At 37.1% G+C, this 12916-nt stretch overlaps 1 long non-coding RNA gene across 13 annotated transcripts in view; it reads right to left on the reverse strand.

The window, feature by feature from the left end:
* The window catches only part of LOC147527549 (uncharacterized), a 42836-nt gene extending 29966 nt beyond the window's left edge, over positions 1 to 12870 (reverse strand). For 3 of the 13 annotated variants that reach the window (XR_015222649.1, XR_015222645.1, XR_015222642.1), the window contains exon 1: positions 160 to 6647. This is a non-coding gene — a long non-coding RNA (uncharacterized LOC147527549). Of the gene's footprint in view, positions 1 to 159; positions 6648 to 12254; positions 12442 to 12852 lie in introns of those variants that run through there. The other 10 variants (XR_015222655.1, XR_015222653.1, XR_015222644.1 and 7 more) reach the window with 9 other exon arrangements.
* Positions 12871 to 12916: the final 46 nt, after the last annotated feature.

Here is a 12916-nt window from a genome sequence, read left to right on the forward strand (position 1 = left end):
TACTGCTCTGCTCATATTATTTCCTAGTGAAATCAGTTAAAACTGTGTAGCTAAACAGTTTGTCTGTTATGCAGGATCAGGGTTGCAGGCAGTTTTTCAATCCCATTATTAACAACGGTAAAGGAAACTTCCTTAGGAGTTAGGTGAGATGGAACTCACAGTGCAGCAGTTCACCATTTGTTGCTATCTTGCGGGTGACATCTGAGAAAAAGTCAGAAAACCAGACACGTAAAACAGCAATAATAAAGGTCAAGTATGATCCGCTTGCTGACCAGTCCCAACCAGTGTGTGCAGCACAAAGGACAGAGCCACAGCATTGCCCTGCCGGCAGAGTGGTGTTTTCCAGCCTCCCGCCATGCTCCCAGGGGCCTGCCAGAAGGCACTTTACCCGCAGCTCCAGCTTTGCACTGCAGTCTCCTTCGATCTCCTGCTCCGCTGTGTTGTACAACCCCTGGCAAAGACACGCTTTTGTTACACGACCCGCCACACTAAGTGCGTGTCTGCGTTGCAGGACGTGATGCACGGAGTGTCCTGCTTTGCGAGAAAATCGAGAGGCTTGAATTGACTAATTGCTGTAATTTTTCCACTCGCACACACCATACTGGGATGTTAGCAAGAGGTACGTTATCAGGAAATTGCAGCTGTGGCTCAGTCTTTACTGTCTGGCTGGAGTATCCTGAAAAGGAGTTACCCCTGTTTTGGGGTTTTTTTTTTGACTTCTTGGAACTTTCTGTTTATTGACTGAATAATCTGCAAAGGAGGAGATAGGAAGAGAGCTGGTACAGAAAGATACTATGTTTAAGGCCAGCGTTGACTTACCCTGGCCTACTATTGCAGATTAAAATGCATTCCCAAATTGGCTGGTAGCTGTACTGCTCCCTCTGACAGGTGCAGTGCATGCAATATCTGACCTTGCCCAGGTTCTAATGAAGGCGTTTTGTACCTTCCTGTGACTGGCCGGAGGGCAAATCAGGGCCCAGATCTTGAATCCAGAACCTCTTGAATTTGCAACATTCATCTTGTTGTGCTCAGACTGGAAGCAAAGCTCCACAATTTTCATTTCAGATACGTTTTAAGAAGGAGTTTATTTTCCTTTTTGGTTTTAGATATACCCAGAGTTTTAAAATAATATTATTTTGGAGTTCTGGTACGAGTTATAAAAAATTTATAAGATGATTTGATATGAATTATCAATATATTGAATCTAGATTATTTGAATATGAGTCCAGATTATATCACAGAGTCTATGTTTGATTCAAACTGCAATCTGGAGATCTTCTGGATGCACTTAGTTCTCCTTACTGCCAACTCTAGTCATGGGATAATTTTGCTGTAAATTTGTTATTGAATTTTTTCAGAACTCAAAAAATGACAAGCACAGAATCTGTGACTTTATATATGAATATCTTAGTGCTTCCTCTGATACAAAATTAACCTACTGCAATCAAGTTAGATATTTATGCTGTTCTCACCATTAAGATATCTGAAAGCCTCAGACAGCAGTCACAGCAAGGGTGTAGATTTCTCTTTTAAAGGAATATACAAAATATAATTTGTCATTGGAAAGGTAAAGATAATTTTTAAGTGGATTGTTGTTAAAAAAAACAACCCAGAAGTAAAAAAAAAAATCATTTTGATTAAGAATTCCAGTCACTTAGTAGATTATTTATCGGGTAATATCACCTGTCAAGTCTAACTACTGAATAAGTTAATCATCTCCAAGTATTTCTTCAGCTTCTATTTTAATTGCTTAAGTGTAAAATAGGTCATATTATCATGATGAAAGTATGATTATGAAATGTGTGATTTTTTTTTTAATGATCTTTATTAACTTACAATGATTCCTTGTATTTCTACACTGTATACACACTGGCAAATCTTCTTCCAGCTATAATTAAGATTATGTCAGCATTGTACTTCATAACTTACGTTTGCATTTGTTTATAATACAACCATAGAGATCCACTTCCATCAGAATCTTGGCACTGGTTGTTCAAATTTGGGAATAGAAATGTTTATACACATTTAAAATTTAAGGAAAATGAAAAAAAATAAACATTTACACTTATTTAATCAGCCATCAATGGCAACAAATTAACAAATTCTGAAACAATTTAGTATAATTGAGAAATGCAATAGTGACCATTTATTAATGGAGTTTATCTATGATTCTATGATTTTTGTATGCATTTCTGCTCCCGTAACTAACCATTGAAGGAAAAGATCCATTGCAGGCCCATCATGAATACTGGTCTGCTTCCTTTTCCCTTCTGGCCACATTCTGGTCCCCCTGCTCAGAAAACGTGTTAGGTCTTTATTCCATAGACTTATTTACAGCATCTGAGTAGTCATTTATCTCTTGCAGTTGACTTGCTACTCTGTTTGCTATAGCTCTTCCTTTCCCCACACCTTTCCCTAACACAGTGCAAAACTAGATGCTTTATCTGAGCTTTTCTGAACAGCTTCGTTGTGACACAGGTACAGTACTGCTTCCTGCATTCAAACTCTGATTCTGGTATTTATGTAGCCACATGCCCTACAGGTAATGGTACAGGGAGCTGCACTGGTGTCCCCTTCAGGACTGACTGAAGCAGAATTGGTACTATCTTAATTCAGTAAGAAACAGGATCTAACATATTGGAAGTCAAATAACATAGTAAATAAATAAATATTATTAAAATGGATGAGCCAAGTTCTGTATTCTGAATAACTTTTTAAATAGTGTATATACAGTTGAGGTAATGTTCAAAACTTGAGATGATAATGTGCTTATTCAGTATATAAATGAGACTGGTTTATCTTATTCAGCTTGTTTAATAACTGCATGTCTTTTCTGCTGTTTTTGTTTATCTATTATGAGACTGTCAGTAATCACAAAAACTTTATCTACAATAAAAAACTAAAATGCTATTAATGCTCTGCCATTTTGTAGAAGAATGAAAGGATTCTCGTATTACTCATTTCTTGGCACAGAACAAACATCTAATATCTTTCCCACTGTGGAAATTCTATTTGAAAAACATTACCTAGTTGCTGCTGTTCTAACTTTTAGAACACCACCATGAATTTGTTGGTTCATGTTAATGACTCTTGGTCCTAGAATTAAAAGAAATCAAAATCCCTAGGAAGAGGCTAATAGAAATCTTTGCTTTACTCATATTTAAAAAACAACCAGACAGCAAAATTATATTTTACAAAATATTTAATATTGAAACCTACTCACAGCCTATTCACAAAGTGCCATTACCTTTGGTGGATAGTTTTACAGATGAATTTTGCAGTCCTTCCTCTGGGGCTGTATCAGAACCAGAGGTCTTTGTGACATACTATTTCAAACCAAAATAATTTATACTTGAATTCAAATGTTTACTATTTGAATTCAAATGTTTAAGGACACATCTCAAACCATGTGCTTGGCTCTCATTTTCTAATGCTTATTATACAGTGATAAAAATGTGTAAAAAATTACAATTGTGTGTCAGATTATTTTGATTAGATAGAAAAGGACTGGAATATGGTGTAACTGATTTTGATTCCCTTCCTTGAATTTAATCTCAGGATTGCTAGGTCTAAGCAAATATTTGTCTTGACAGCGGTGTCCTATGAGAAATAATTTTTTATATATTTTTATATATTTACAGAGCACGTGTTCAGAGGGAATCTGACTTTTGCTACGGCCTGTATTTATATAAGTAGGTATGTATGTAAGAATCAGCTGTTGAGATCCACGAGTTAAATATTAAAGAAATTTTATGAAAGATTGCTTACATTAGGGAAAAAAAAATAAATGCTGATATACTTGAAAGATACATGTAAGATAAGATAGTAACATAGGAAAAATACAAAATCTGATCAGTTTTTATGGTATCACAGTATTCCTTACATAGTATTGTGACTAGCATAGGCCCCAAACAACTTTTTAAAAGTAAATAAAATTCTAGTCTGTTCATATTAGCAGTGTCTTCTATATAAAGGTGATACAATGTATAGCTCTGGGAGTACTCCCTTCTCTGATCTTTAATACTACAGAACTCCACAGAATATGTGCGGTCTTACACTTTTATTTTTTTAAAAACATTTTCAATTAGATGCAGAGTCTTTAGCTTGGATTGTTGCTTGGAAATAAAAAGTTTGCTGAATATGCACAGAGATGGTAAAAAACTTGCCTAATAACACTAATAATTCAATTAATCTAATACCTTATAAGTAACTTTTATAATTTTTTATAATTTTAAAGGCTGCATAAGCCTTGAGCCAGTCTGTTACAACACCTTTCATTTATGTCAGAAGGTGCTAGGAATCATCTTGCAATAAGTAGTCCAAATAGAAACATTGAAGTATCGATAATGAAAATTTAGAATTAATATAATGACTAATTTTTCTACTGCTTTGTGTCTATACATACATTAGACATGCTCTTGCACGTTGAAATGTTGTATGTTGAAATGCATATGCCAGCGTGTTTTGACCTGTGAATTGTCAACAACAATTGTGCAACATGGCCCATTCTGTCCTTCTAGAAAGTAATTTTCTTGTTATTGTGGTATTTATCTGGGCATCAAAAGTTCTGGGATCCAGTCATAAGGCCAAGCTTGCTTTCTGACCTATAGGACATGACTTAACCTGTAAGAGTTTCCTCCTTCAGCAAAACAAAGAACATTTCCTTGGGGATTAAACCTTAACATATAAATGGGGTGGGGAGAATCTACCCAGCTAGTTTCTTTCCTGTGTCACCAAATATTTTGAAGACTATTTAAAGATATTAGACACTGTCAGAGGGACAATGTGACACCATATATCTATTATTTCTTTTGAGCTAGTCAGTGAAGTCAAGAGCACATTTAACACTAACCAGTTATAGTACTGTCCTACACACAGCTACTGAAATAAATGTTGCACTGCACATGTCAAACTGATGATATGTTGCCCTGCAATACCCAGACAAAAACAAACCATGTTTACACTTACATGTTCTGCCTTTTCCTTCAAGAACTGTGGAAATCTGCAGATTTCAGGGGAATTAACTGTGCCTGAGAGACGTAAGTGTGGGCACTCCTGTACTAGAGATCTCCCATACTCACCCGGAGGGGTCGAGAGAGGAGCCATTCAGCATGACTGCATTCCCAATGGACTATGCCATCCCTCCTTCCTCTAAAGCCCCAGCAAGAGGTACGCCCGCACAAAGACCTTTCGAGTCAAATAAGCATGGAACAGCTGAGAACCCACAAGGTAATTGCAAATTTAATCGTAAATTTAAAATAGTAAATTTATTTTGTGAATTGTAAATTTATTTTGGGACTGCATGAAAATTTGATTTGAACGTTTTTGTGCATTTAATTTAAATAAAAGTACTGGGCAGATCTAATAATGTGATAAATGCCCTGATGTATGTTCTTAAAAGCAGTTAATACTCTAAGTGAGGTGCGCTAAAAAAGTCATTTAAATTAGCTTGCGAAATCTGTCATGTTTACAGAGACATACACATTAAATTCTTATGTTAAAAACAAGTTAATCATACCAAAAGAGTGAAGCTCTAACTCTTAAGCCAAAATATATTCCTCTTCATAATACCATGCAGTTATTGGCACGTCCCTTGGATTTATGACTTACGACATTTGTTTACCAACAGGTGGTTGCATATCTTGCCATTTATATTTTAAGCAACAGTAAACACAACTAAAAATAAGATAAACAAAATAAAACTCAGTGATTTTTTTTTTTTAAGTATTTTTAGAGAAAAGCTGTACTTATAAGCTAGGTCTTCAAGTAGTTCACACCAGGCCCAGCAACACAGAAGAATACTGCAAGAGCAATAAGGATTTTTAGGGGCATTATGATAGTGTAATGGAAACACATCTGCCCCCAAAAGTCCCTCATTTTCCCTGCGGTAAAGAGCCATGCAGGAAGTGGTGAATGCTGTGGAACATCGAGAATGAAACTATAAAGAAAAATTTTTTAAGTTAGAACAATTTTCCAACAATACTTCAGGATTTCATAATTTCCTGTTAGTCCACTGCATAGGAAAATTGTAGTTTTTCAAATAGCTGTAACTGATTTACTTTGGATGCGTAAAATGGTTCTCTCCATTCACCAAAGTGAATTCTGAAGCAGCTATCTTAGAAATACTGTTAGTATTGGGAAGACAAAAACATTATGCGTAAAGCACAGACAATCCAGGACAATTTTTGTTCTTTGAGCTCCCAAAAAGCAAAAAAGAAAACAGAATATTAATCAATAACGATTGACCTACATCTCTCATTTTTAAGGATTTGCTTGAGTGAGAGCACGAACGTTAGGTTATAGAAGAAAAAGATACATAATAAAATCATATAACATCTTTCATTTTAAAGAATTTCAGAATATTTTCCAACCAACCATGTGGGCAGTTTCCATACATACAGAAAGACCACTCAAAATAAAAATGCAAAGAGGAATCCAAATTTAGTAAAGAGTGAACACCCTATGTTTATAAAACCCCTTAGTAAAACAGGTAGCATACTTGAACTTTTAGTCATGCCTATTCACTTGACATGCCTAATGAAAAGTTACTCTTTTAAAATAATCCACACTAAATAGCATCTAACAGGCATATTCTTCAATGGATTCTTGTAGCATAACGTATAAAATATAATAAAATTGTTGAAAAAAGCAATAATATATAAGCTCAGTTGCTTATATATTATTTAATATGATGTTCTGCGTAATACATTTGCTCTTTGTTCACGTTATAATATAAAAAATGCACCCAGTTCTTTCCTCACGTTCCAGAAATTTTACTGTGATCTCACTTGTATTGTTTGTTGATAGAGGTCCAGTGATTTCAGAGGAGATACTGCTGACTTACACAAGCATCGAGCACTTACTGACAGAGGTGTGTGCAGTTTGTGTGATTTGAAATAGGCCTTTTATTATGAAAAAAAAAGCTTTTATACAAACAGCAGCAGCATCCAAGCAAAAATGTAGATTTTGCTGACTTTAATAGACATTTTTAACAATAGCAATATATAACAAATAGAAATACCCCTTCAGTAAAATTACTGCATTCAGTTATTTTTACTGACTCTTGTGGGCCAATCCTGAAACATCACAAAATGATTTTTCTCACCCTTTCCTAAAACCATTTATACGTGCCTTGTTGTAGATGACAGAATGCATTTTGTCTTTTAGTTTTGTTTTATTTTAATTCTTTTCCTGACCTACAAAACAAAAGAAAAGCTATCACTTTAACAAATTGGTGTCTAGCTACTATTTTATATTAGTTCATATAGAAAGGACATGATTCTAGTAAAAGGATTTGGACTGTCTGACTGAAGCTGAGATACTTAAAATAGCAAAAATGCATCAATATTACATTGCACTGGTGAATTGTAACTTCCCCCATTAACAGCTAAATTAAAATGTTACAGCAGCATTAACTGAAAAGATCAAAATATTTTTGTTTAAAGTTATTAATGTGTATCAAAGATGTAAACATTCAATATAGCAGGAAATCAGATAGGACTGATGCAACGTTTTCAGGACCTCTTTTGAGCTCAGCTAGGAGCAGGTAACGTAGTCACACTTGGCTAGCTCATAAAGCAAGTTACCTCAGTAATAGATGTTTTTATTTCTATTATCTTTGTTTATTCTGTACATGTTGTAGAAATGTCCTGAAAAAAATCTGCAAGTTGAATAATGCCTATCCATTCACACATCACCTACATGAATATTGCCCTTGCACTGAAACCTTGTAAACAGAGATTATTTGGGCATTTTGACAACAGGCAAAAAAAGCTGATTCTTTGTTTCTTTTTTCCATGTGTGTACCTTTACCAAATTCCCTACATATCTGCACTGTTTAACTGAGAAAAGCATATGACGTTGCAACAAGAGATTTGTGTATTTATTAACTGATGTGTGCTGTGAGCAGGCAAATGCTGCCTTAAATTCATTAGTTTCACCAGAGGCTTCATAGTCTCAAGCTGCATGGTTTAAAGTGGATTTGGCAGTTCGTGTAGTATGACCACTTTTCTACCTCTTCTTCTACTACAGGTGCAGCTTCCAGGTGATAGCAATGTTTTTCCTCTAATATTTTAAAGCCATCAAAAAACTTACAAATTTTTTTACTTAATAACCTGCTAAAGATGGTTTTTAAGGCAAATAAAAAAGGATTTTTGAGTGATATTTCACTCAAAATATTGATATTTTTTCAAAACATGTTCTGAATGTACTGGTATACATTCGCATAGATTTTCTTTGTGGCATGAGGTGCAGGTTTTAAGCAGGCAAGCAGTGCTGGTGTGTAACATTGTAACAGAGAGTGAAGAACAAGGCAATACCTTGGGTGTCTCATGTTCTTGCCCTGGAAAAACTCTGGATAGCTTGATAGCAAGGGACGACTGATTTTGTAGCCTTTACTATGGCAAAATTTTCAGTTGTTCCAGGTCATGAGTTTCCAAACTCAGGGTCACTACCTCCCTCTCTTTTTTTCTAAGGTTAGATCAGAGGGGAGTCACAAAACTTTTCTGTTGCAACATGAGGTCAGGAGATGTCAAAGGTTGAGGCCCTGCTTCAGAAAACGCAGGCCACAGACCAAGCCTCAAACCATGCCACTGGGTTCTGGTAGAGATCTTGATCTTTTCACTGCTTTCAATAAAATTTCAAAAGTAAACAGATGAGGCCATTTGATAATCCTCTGCTGATTCAACGTTTGTAAGCTGGTTTTTTTAAAGGTTTGCTTAAAAATGCAGAAAAGTCCTAAAAATGTAGTTTTAAGTTTACTTTAAATAAAAACATAGCTAGTAGGGCTTTTGATTTTGTAAATTATAAATGCAATAAATAATTGGAGTTGAGCTTTCTAAATATTATTTTTTCAATCATTCATGACAGTTTTTATCTCAAGGAAAATTAACTTCTATTCCAAACCTATCATCTACTTTTTATCTTCTGTAAATTTCTTTTTTTCATTTCAAATAGCAAGATAGACTGATCCCAGGTCTTTAATTATTGATGCTCTGGATACACAAGGCACTTCAGGAGTCTCAGCTCTGAGGCCACCACCCCATGCTGCACGCAAACCTTGTGGGAAAAACTATGAGGGAGAGAGATCAAATTTTTGTAACATAGATGCTTAGGGAATCTACCACTGTTTTGTCTAATCATCATTAATTTGGGTAACGTGTATACAGTGAACATACATTTAAAGTTTTATATACGTGCATCATATCCAAAGTAGTAGAAAATTGCCTGTGCTACTGCATGCTGGAGACAAACAGGAGCTCTTTCTATAGGCTTAATAGAGGGAAAAAATGTGAATAAAAATTTTGAATGCGGAAGGCCTACAGAAGTGTAACAGTGTTCTTTAACACTGCTCATTAATCATTTAAATAGTTTACTAATTCTATAGCTAGGTTATTGGCACTAGAAGGAATGCACGTGAATTTTATATATCTTCAATAGAGAATCAAATAGAACCCATTTGGAAAAAATATCTAAAAATTGTTGGTTAACAAAGTGTGCTACGTAAAGCACATTTTACTAAGAAGTAGGTACACAGAAGTAATGTGTTAATGCAAGAGCTTTAAAGTAATAGTTGGTGAGAAGCAACTGCTCTATTGCAGCAGAGCAGAGTTGATCTTTGCTGCTGTTTGGATATGTAAGTTTGTTTCTCTTTTCCCTTAAAGCAAGATCCTCACATTCATCTACTTTCTAATCTCTGATTCTCTGCTCTTACATTCTCAGAATATTACTGAAGAGACAGCAGGAGTTAATGCAATCCGAATCTGACAACTCGTAATATTGAACAGGTCTAGAATTTATTCACAAATTAAGTATTATAATTCAAAAATGAAAGATTTCTACAGTTAACTTTGTAGCGTAATTGGTTCATGAAAATTTAACCTTCTCATAAATGCTGCTTTTGAACAGCATTACTTCATGCAAAATAGAAGCTAAAAGGCAGATTAGCAGCACAATTCTGACCTGAGCTCTTCCACATCAGATTTCAGTTTTAAACACGTGAGGAATTTGTTACACTGAGGTTTGGGAATTTCCTATTTCACCTGGGTAGTGGTTATGTCGCTATGAAATGTAAAATATTAGAATTCCGTAGAAAAATCTTGATAATTCAGCATGATATCCATTTGCATGAATATACAGATCCTGCGTATAGTCATGGAATACGTCACATACCAACAACTTCGCTTTAACTGTGTATGTGTAACTTCAGCTGAATTTCCAGGCCTTTCTGAAATACTCCGATTGATTCAGTCTGAGTAGGTCAGCACTTAAAATTAATCTGACTGCAATGATAATGTGACCACAATGTGAATGTCTAGATGTTTTATGTGTAGCTTAAGCAGATGATTAGCTGGCTTAAAATGTCAAAACTATGACAGACGCATTTACACCAACTGAGGATGCTCCTGAATGTATTTCGTGTGTCTGTGCTTTATACATGAGCCATTGTAAAAATTACATTGTGTGAGTGTCATGTGTTTCATTCAGTCATAAATATAGGTACGGTATATTCAGAACCACAAGAAAGTTACCTATTTACTAACAAATTTCCAACACTTGGTAGAATCCCATGAGGAAAGTATAACTACATAATTAAGTAAAAATTATGCTTATGTTCTCTAGGATATTGATACCAAAACGTAAATAGAAACATTAACTTCAACAGCTCTACCAAGTTAGGTTTACAATGCCTTACTCATAAAAATATATTCTACAACTTTTATCAGTACAAAAATTAGTAATCTTTACATTGTTTCGTAGATACAGACTGTACACACTGTAAACACGTGTGTGTACACACAAACACACACACAAAAAAAACCAGCTAGCTGAAGAGACACATTAAAACCGAATACTTTGTGAGGAAAAAAAACTGAGGAGGAGACTGACAATACAAATGTTACTGGTGTTTATATGATGTTTTCAAGGTTTGAGCTGTCTCTCTTTTCTAGGGACTGACTTCCTTTTTTCCCAATTCACCTATATCGAATGACCACTCTTTGAAACGTAGCTTTTTCTTTGATTTTCATTGACTTTTTAAGAGAAAAACACCACCAACAGTCAGAAAACTTTTATGTTTAACTTTCAGAATGATAGTGTATTTTCTATCTTCTTTTTATCACTGAAGACACCCTTAAAGTTAGAATATTCTTATTTATTTAAAGTGTATAGTAGCCTTTTACTAAGCTAAGTGCAGAAGTAGTTTACTACTAAGTTTAATGTCCACTGTAAGAGCAATAATGTACTGGTTTCTTTTGCAGAACAAAGTGACCACCAAAAGCGGGACTTTGTGGGCCAGTTGGATAAAACATAAGCTCATCTCGCCCCCAAAACCCCGACTCTGGAACCACAACCTTCCAAGATTCAATTTGTAAGTAAAGTATCTTTGTAAGATATGCCCAATCGACTGAGAGAATCATTGCTTATAAAGTGGGTAATTTTCGGACTAATAGAGAATATTGTAGCCAAGTCACAATACACACTCATTCACTTTCTGGGCAGCAGGAATTGCTAACAGATACTATTTGGGTTTATTCACATTTTATGATTTATTTATTACGTAGGTAAGCAGCACCTTTTATAAGTATCTGTAAAATGACATGGAACTCCCCCAGAATAACAGTTACTAGACCCAGCACTCAAAATATCTATTGTGAGTAACAACTTACTTGTTTTTCTGTTCCACTGTATTTCAGACTAAAGTTGACAACATTAGAGATGTCTCATTATTCTAAATTTATTTGTACAATGAACTACAAATTATTTTCACTTTACTTGAAACAGTTAGGTCTTTTCCCACTAACAGTGGTAGTTTCAAGTATTGAGCTGTGTGTCTAAATCTCACTGGCCTCAGCATTATGTTGCTTAACAACAACTTTCAAAGATGAGAGGGAAAGTAGAGATCTTTAGACAAAAGGAACGTACTTTCTAAATCCTCAGTTTATAATTCCAACAGAATTTCTAAATAAAGTCCAAGTTTAAAAGCATTCTAGTTTAGACTTAGATGACTGAAGTAGGTACATGCTGTCAGTTACTTTAAAATATACTAATTACTGTGCCTAAAACCCCACTATTACATTTATTCTGCTTTTGATAATCAAAACGCAGAGCCAAAGAGCGCTGCCCTGGCACAACTGCTGTGTAATCAGCAATCACACCTTGGGAGGAAAATGCCGGGAAGTTGAAGGGAATTGTGGCCAAGTCGAAATGTTAAAATACAATATATGGACTGTAAAAAGAGGAATGAAGTGACTTACTTATGGCTGTGATGACTTAGAAGATTTTTCTTACTGTGACTTCAGAGGAGCTTATCGAACGGTCCCTCTGGACACTCTCAGCACGCTTATTCGTGTTCACTCGTGTCGACCCCAGAGGCCCCATTTAGGCACCGGGACGGGACCGGTGGTCGGGCACCTGTAGCTCCCGAGGGTGCCCGGCACGGCGGCAAACCGGCCCCCGGCCCCGCGGGGCGAGGCGGGCCCCGGCCTCCCCTCCCGCAGGCGCCCCCTCCGCGGCCTGCGGCAGGTGGGCGCGGGGCCGCGCCGGGAGGCGCCCGGCGATGCGCGGCCCCCCGCCGCCGCCGCCGCTTCCCCCCGCAGGCGGCGCGGAGCGCATCGCCGCGGCCGCGCTGGCTCGGCCGGCGCCCGCCCGCCCGCCCAGGTGCCCGCCTGGCGCGGAGCCGCCCATCGCCGCGGCAGGGCGCGGCCCCGGCTGCCCGCGGCGGCGGAGCGGGGCGCGGGCGGCGGCCCCACCTGCGGGCCCGGGAGGCAGCGGGGACGTGCGCGGGGCCACGCTTCTCCCGCGGGCGAGCAGGCAGCGCCATGGCGGGGGGCGCGGAAGGAGAGCGCAACTTACCACTTGTCAGTGCCCCCGGCGGTGCCCCCGCGAGCCGTGAATAAATAGACGCCCGAAAGGAGCG

The sequence above is a fragment of the Tauraco erythrolophus genome, chromosome 17, assembly GCF_009769465.1.
Source record: "Tauraco erythrolophus isolate bTauEry1 chromosome 17, bTauEry1.pri, whole genome shotgun sequence".
NCBI lineage: Eukaryota > Metazoa > Chordata > Aves > Musophagiformes > Musophagidae > Tauraco > Tauraco erythrolophus.